The sequence below is a fragment of the Syzygium oleosum genome, unplaced genomic scaffold, assembly GCF_021117445.2.
Source record: "Syzygium oleosum isolate NSW1041296 unplaced genomic scaffold, Sole_v2.1 Sole_v2.16, whole genome shotgun sequence".
NCBI lineage: Eukaryota > Viridiplantae > Streptophyta > Magnoliopsida > Myrtales > Myrtaceae > Syzygium > Syzygium oleosum.
In genome coordinates, this window is record NW_026607500.1 from 5,326,113 (window position 1) to 5,333,866 (window position 7,754).

A 7,754-nucleotide genomic window follows, 5' to 3' on the forward strand; every position below is an offset into this window, starting at 1 on the left:
GATTCGTGAAAAAATGGGATTAGAAGAACAAATTTGTCGAGGCGCATACGTGAGTTGGGGTAGAGGAGATTTGTGCTGGAGTTTTGGTATGATGTGTAAGAACTAATATAATCTAGTGCACCATAACCCATTCTTTTAAAATTTTTGAACGAAGATGGATCTGAACATGAATATGTTAACGGACTTGAAATTGGGCTCCCTTTCAATGATCTCTCCGGTGCGGACTCGGTGCTTTGCAGCAGACTCGGTGCGGTGTTGCTCCGTCTGCATTCTCTAAGTGTTCTTGGATGATGATGGGTTGGAGATACAAAGCTGGTTTGGATCTGATTGGCACGGTTGTGTTCATATGGGTCGCTGCAGCGGAGGTGACTCAGGTGAGATTTATTTCCTTGTGTTTTGTTTGGTTGCTGCGAGAAAAGAGAAGGAGGGGTTGACCGTTTGGAATTTAAATTACACCGTGAGATCCGAAGTTAGTGATTCACTCTGCATTTGTTGCTCTGAAACCCAAGAATCGATACTGATTTCTGGGAACATGACAAATTGTTCTGCTCTTGATTATATGTTTTACTTGACGGGGTTGCTTCTTTATATCCCTGGTTTGGTTTCTGACTTGATAGAGGAAGAGTTGACTTTTGCAGAAAAGTTAGAAACGATAAATATTTTGCCTGTTTGAGTGCCCTGGAAGTGTTTTCCCAGCCCCACATTCCTGCCAAAATCTTATTTCTGGATTATGGTAGCGCGTACACCTTGAAGTGTTCCATTGAATTTGGCTAATATTGTTCTTACTAGGTGTATGCTGGTTGAGATAGCGGTATCTTTTGATGGGTGTCATTTAAAACATGTTTTTATTTGCTTTTGGATATATTATGTTGTCTATCCAAGTTCCTAATTTTTGTTTGTTGGGGTTCTTGCTGTTCAGAAAATTTTCTAAGAATACAAACAGCCATTCGCCATTACATATCTTATGGTCTCTCTCATGGTCGTCTTTTTTCCTATCGTGTTCCTCAAGGACCGTGTCTGTGACTTACTTAGAAGAGACCCTTTCAGAAGACTCTACTGTAAAATCAGTGGCAAGAGCAGCAGTTCAAGTGAATTTAACTGTGATATCCTGAAATTCGACCATTTTCGAGATATATGAAATGACTATTTTATCGATGCACTATTAGTTAAATCTTGTTCTGAATTGATAACTCATGAGAGGACTAACCAATAGGAAAAGGCTATTAAGGACTTAAGTATGCACGACCCGAGAACTCGACCATGGATTGACAATTTGATTATAAGAATTGTCAAGGGATAATTTTGAGCCATTATAAACCGATCAAGGAATGGTTATAGAATGATTCGCCAATAGTATACAATCGGATCGCGAGTGATTCCGCCTGACCATTATATGGATTACGAACAACCCCAAACCAATTCCTAACGATCGTGTACTTCAAAATTAGCAATTGACCCCTCGCAATTACATGACAATCGAGGTCACCCATGACTCGAGAAAGCTTAAACGTGATTTGATATCAAATCAACCATGGGTTGAATACGCGTAACTCCTAAAAGCCGCCCGTTAGTTTGAGATATATTAAAGTCGCAATTGATCGATTTTGACCATGAATTAGAATCCGAATTTGAGTATCGAACTTTCAAGGATTTCAAGACTAACCTATTGGATATCGCCTCGTTAATTCTCTGATTTATCGGTTTGCTCAAAATTCTTGGAAAATGAAATTTTGGTCCGAGAATTGGAGCCCACAAGGAAGTGGCCCATTGGGCCTCACGCCCAATGTGTGCCTCGTTAATTCTTCGATTTATCGGTTTGCTCGAAATTCTCGGAAAGGGAAATTTTGGTCCTAGAATTGGTGCCCACGAGGAAGTGGGCCGAGTGAACACCCATCGAGCCCGTGTCATCTGAATCGTTAACGGGTGAGTTAACGCTATAATCCTTTGATTAGTTCGTTAAACTTGATTATGATTAGTTTATATTAAGTTAATTAGGTGGTTAGTGATTAATGGTGATTAATTAGTTGATAGGTTATCAACTAGCGATAGGTTATCGGAAAGTTGGACGATAAGCTATCGAAGTTTTGGTTATAAGATATCACCAATTAGGTGATAAGCTATCAAAGTTTTGGTGATAAACTATTGCCAAATAGGCAATAGGCTATCGAGGAAATGATGATAAGCTATCGTAAAAGGACGATAAGCTATCGGAAAAAGGGTGATAAACTATCGTCAAAGGGACAATAAGCTATCATTATTTAATTGATAAGCTATCATCAATTAGGTGATAAGCTATCATTATTTGAATGATAAGTTATCGCAATTAGGGCAATAAGTGAATTTTATATGGGTGTTTTCTACTTGATTCAAGTGTTGAATTATGTCCGTTTCGTACTGTTTAAAGCATGTTTTACCCTAAAAAATGATTGCCCTACGTGAAACCCTGTTAGTTAATTTTTAAAAGGGTTTTTGTGGACATATTAAATAGTAAATCCCGAGGTGTCGAGCTTATATGCCAAGTTTTATAAGTAAAATAGGGCAAGGATGTTTAAAAAGGAAAGCATGCAAAGTTTAACGGTTTAATTATGTGTATATAATTACGTGTGAATTTATTACTGCATTTTTAGGCATGAAAGTAGCTGTATTTTGATGTGTAAGTACAACCACGTCTGCATTGGTTAAATGAGGAGAAATGAAATTAGCTTGAATGGTTTAGGTGCTTGCGTGATCACATAATGAGAAACCGTTACCCTCGTATGAGTGCGGGCGTGCCTTGAATGGCCGTGATAAAACCCCTCGCATGATTGCGGGCGTAACTTGAATGGCCGTGATGAGACCCACGATGGAATTTCGAGCGTGCCCTGAGTGTCCGTGATCAATACCTGGTTAAACCAGAAGATCCCCGTTCGAAGACGGGCGTAACCTAAGTGGTCGCGATAGATGTCGGTCATGTTGGAAGACCGTCAAACCATAGGATTGTGCCGTGGTCCTGAATGGTCTTAATAATCGAAACACGCATGAGTGCATCGTGCATGGGAAAGTTGTTATGTGTTCTGATTATGTTATATGTTTATTGCATTATTATGACACGCGATGATTTATAACATGCAGGGCATGTGCCAAGACAAGGTAAGGATGCTTGCGATTGTATGATGGCGTGTTTGTGTATGCTGTACTAAGTTGCCTGACACCGTGTATAACTAAGGCAAAGCAAGGGGTTGCTTTACTATTGATCTGCCATCATTATATCGCTGCATGTTTTAGGTGCATCCGAGACGAGTTGACTTCCTAAATGAGGTTTAGATCGTTAACTTGCTGAGATTTATATCTCATTCGTTGTGGTTAACCATTTTTCAGGTGTTCGGGTATGAGTACGCGTTGCGTTCCATGGGAACCGGCTATTTTGAGGGGGAACACCTTTTGAGATTGTCCTCGTGGATAGAGGAGCTAAATTAACCCCCTACCTTTTGTGGTTGTAATCGGGAAGGTCTGCGTGGCGGACTTGTAATATATTAATTCCCGATGTACTGCTGTTAATGTATGTACATATATTTATTGTATATTTTCCTGTCTATCCCTGTTGTTGTTGATTATTATTATTACTATCCCTATTGTTTACTGTTATGATTAGGTAATTGTTGTAGCTTCCGCATGCGTGACTGAAAGATAAAATGAAAGGTCGGCGACGAGTCTTGGGACGTCGCATTCAATTGACCTAAGTGAATAGGGATTGTCGCGAGCTCAAAGGTCGGGGCGTGACATTAATATTCCCCTTATATCCAGTGAAATGTACGACGATGCAGAAACAGCTTCAAAGAGTAACCTAATTCCTGACTCGGCCTGGGATATTAGTGAGAGGGAAGAGGGTCGGCCTATGAGGTCAATGAATGAGGAATGTGAACATCCATTACTTGGCGAGAATCCTGGACTTGGTTCATTGGATATTGTCAAATGTAGCTTATATCTCACCCCTATATGGTTTCTAACAGAGGTAATACATCTTTGCGATCTTGAAACCTAAGTCGTTCTTTTATATGAAACAGCAATTTCTATAATCAGAAGGTGGTTTTTGATTCTCATAAGAGAGCTAGATGTGGAAGCTTGATTAATATTTGTAAGATTTTTGACTGCTTCCAGTCCACTATAATTTCTTAGTAGTTTTGTTCAATTGCACTGGGATAACTTGATGTTGTGTACTTGATGACAGTGAATGGGGTATCTTGTCTGCATGTGACGGAATCAGATAAAGATTGCCCTTCCCCCCATTCCTGTGTAATTCTTGAATACCTGTTTCTGGACAAGTTAGTAATTGACTGGTTAAATCACATGCAGTACTTGATGAATTCCGCTCTGGCAAATACCAGTGTAGCAAGTACGACTGTCCTGGCGTCTACATCTTCCCTCTTCACACTTTTCTTTGGAGCTCTTCTCGGCCAGGAATCCATAAGCATCGTGAGGGTGGTCGCTGTCTTTATCAGCATGGCTGGTGTTGCCATGACCACAATTGGAGAAACTTCGGCGTCTGATGAGTCCTTAAGCGCATCAGAGTGAGTATGAGGATATAGCAGGGTTTTGCTTGCAAGATGAAGTTTTTTCCCTTATTTAGTCAGAGAAGAAGAACATATTTGAATTTCCTAATGCCAATATCCTAAAACTTTTGTGAAAAACAATACTTTGGTAGCTTTCATACTCTGGTGTACACCAATTTTGTCCCCAAATGAAGTGAAAGATATGGAACTTGCACAACTAAGATATGGAGTCTGCATGGAATGTGAAAATAACTGATACTTCTTTGAAAATATTAGTGATGTCTCTTCTACTTAATTTGGTGTGTAACGAGTTTGTTGAGGATGCAGGAAAAGTTGAGTCTGCATTTCCCCACAAGAGCCGCTATATTCCTTTTGGAAGATGGTCCATTGTAACCTTTTATGACAAATTCACATTGCAGCTAAACAATTACCTTTTCACATGCATCAATAAACTGAATGCTTGCCTTTTATTACGTCATGTCTGTGTGATATATCTTGTGTGTTTTTCCTGATACCTTCTGTTCTTGTTGCCAAGGATCAAAAAGCACACAATCATGGGGAACATTTTTGGCCTTCTGTCAGCAGTATTATACAGTTTGTTCACAGGTGAAAATCTCTGCCTCAAAATCAGGATTTTCATAGTACTTCTTTGACTCTCTTTTCATTGTCTTTAACTGCCTGGGTCTTGTGCAGTGCTGCTAAAGAAGTTTGCAGGGTCAGAGGGAGAGAAGGTCGGTGTGCACCAGTTTTTCGGATACATTGGCCTCTTCACTCTTCTTGGCCTTCGGTGGCTTGGTAACTGGTGAGTGGTGCGGAAGCAGAACTGAAGCAAACTTATTCTGCTTATCTTCTGCAATGGAAAAATTGAGCTGGATTTAGTTTTGACAGTTAATTGGCATGAATTTTGAGACAAAGCTGTGGTTTTGAATAATCTGGGTGGATGGGGGAACGCGAGCTGGCTGGCTCACCTTAGTTATTGAAAAGATTTAGCATTCAATTTCGTGCCTAAAAAATTTAAAGCCCACTCTTCCGGTTTCGGTTCTGCAAACATCTTTCCTCGATGATTTGTATTTTAGTTGATGAATCCCCCCAATGCATCACATTTTTCTACTGCTTCGATAACAGAAACTTTTAGCTTCCCGCCATCGACATCTGTTGGTGGAGCCTTGGTTTTAAATGGCTCCGTGGGGAGTGTTCTTTTGGATTACTTTTCGTATGTCGCGCTCATTCTTGTTTCAAGAAGGGTCAGTCAACTTACCACAGGTGAATATGGTTTAGATAAAGTTCAGTATGCTTTTTGTGTAGGAGATGGATAAACGACGTCGTACCCTTTACTAATGGTTCAGAAGTTCCAATAGACTTCACCAAATTCCAATCGGCGGTTACACATTTTCTTGTCCTCAACATTAGCCACTGGTTTCTATCTATAAGTGGCCCCATTCTTTCGTGAGTAATGTCGGAAAATGTTGAAACAGGGCCCTATCGATTGTTTGGACAACTCCGTTGGTTACGACACTCGGCATGTCCATGGCCATCCCCCTCGCAGTGGTGGCAGACATGCTTGTTCAAGGCCATCGTTTCTCTGAAATTTACATTGTCGGATGCGTCCAGGTACGTGTATGTTCCTTGCCCATATGTCACCTTTGATACAACCCGAAGTTTAAGCTGAGCTTGTGCTTTCATAACTGTATGGTATTGGTGCAAATATGTTCGACGAAGCCTGTTTCGGACATTCTCACTGGCTTGTTCGTTTCAAGTTTTCTCAGAATCCATCATAGCCAATCTCTCAGACATGTTTGCGAAGAAACTATAATCATGACACTTTTGAGGGTGTTCAGGCGAAAACTTTCAGAGTGATGGTGCAACTACTTACATGAGATCTTCCTCACTGTAAATGGCCCTCAAGTGTGTAATACACAGGCAAATCTCTAAGCCATTGGATTTTGCGAACGCTATTCTTTCCCAGTGAGTAACGAATTTATGCGCGAAATGATAAAGAGGAAGACGCCAATTACAATTTCACCCAAAATAACTTTGCGTTCTGAAATACCGGTATTTTCTCTTGTTTTCTTTTCACGGTAACACTTGAATATTCTGAATAGCTGAAGATATTTGCAGATCAAAAAATTAGAGAATGCCAAAGAAGTGTTGATGACAGGAGTCGGTAGAGTGGGGATGGGGATGAGTAAATAAATAAGCTTAATTTATTATAATAACCAAATGTAAGTTTGATTCTATTTAATGCCGAGAACCCTTTGAGCGTATGTTTATAATAGCACGCACTGCTCTTTTGGTAAAAGTTTTTGTATTTTTTATAACGCTCTTTTTACGGGAGAGTTAGAAGTAGATTTATAAATTCAGCCCAATTTCTTGCCCGAAATGACAGACGGAGATTTAAGAACCAGGGGAGTGTCAACCAGAGTTGTATTGGAAGCGATTGAAAGCCAAACCTTCGCGGCCACGCTAGAGGCATGACCGATCACCTCATCCTTTTCTACTAGTACCGTCAGACTACTAGTTGTTAGGGGGGTGATCGGTTCTAAAATGAATGAGTTACATATCAGGATTCTAAAAGCCCCCCTGAAACTTAGCTTGTCAGGGTCGGTTCCTGATTTTATGGAATTGGAAATCAAACCTGTGGACCCTAGAACCGGCTAACCCTTTTACTTTTCCTGTTTAATTTTTTATTTATTTAATTGCTCTATCATGAACTTACATTACAAATTGAAGTAGCTACAACCATGGTGGTTTCTTCCCAACAGTAGATACAAGCAGTTGCCCCAAAGAAAATGGGGAATTCCTTTCTTATATGACAAACTGTTTCAAAGACCTCTCAATTGTTGCAATCGCTCCCTCAGGATCAACAGGCTTCGTTTGACAAACAACAGCATTTCTAGCTTCCCATATGTGCCGGTATGTGTAGGCAATTCTTCTCAACAGTGCTACAACTCCAAGGTCATCCTTTGTCAAATCTTTCCTGTCAATCTGCAGCAGCAAACATTTGTCAAAAGTCTGGATTGTGCTCCTTTCCACTTCAATGTTGCAGCTCAAAACCACACACACTTGCACCAGCAAAGACAGAGAATTGGATGCTCGATAGTTTCAGGCTCATTGCAGGATATGCGTTTTGGTGGTTCTACATTTCTTCTTTTATATAAGTTGTCAGCTGTTGCTAATGCTCCATGCCATAATTTCCACAGACAATGTTTAAGTTTTGGTTGACAA

The 7,754-nt window shown here is 40.2% G+C and overlaps 1 pseudogene; it reads left to right on the forward strand.

Moving 5' to 3' along the window:
• Positions 1-293: 293 nt before the first annotated feature.
• On the forward strand, positions 294-6,342 carry LOC115671637 (thiamine-repressible mitochondrial transport protein THI74-like; annotated as a pseudogene).
• Positions 6,343-7,754: the final 1,412 nt, after the last annotated feature.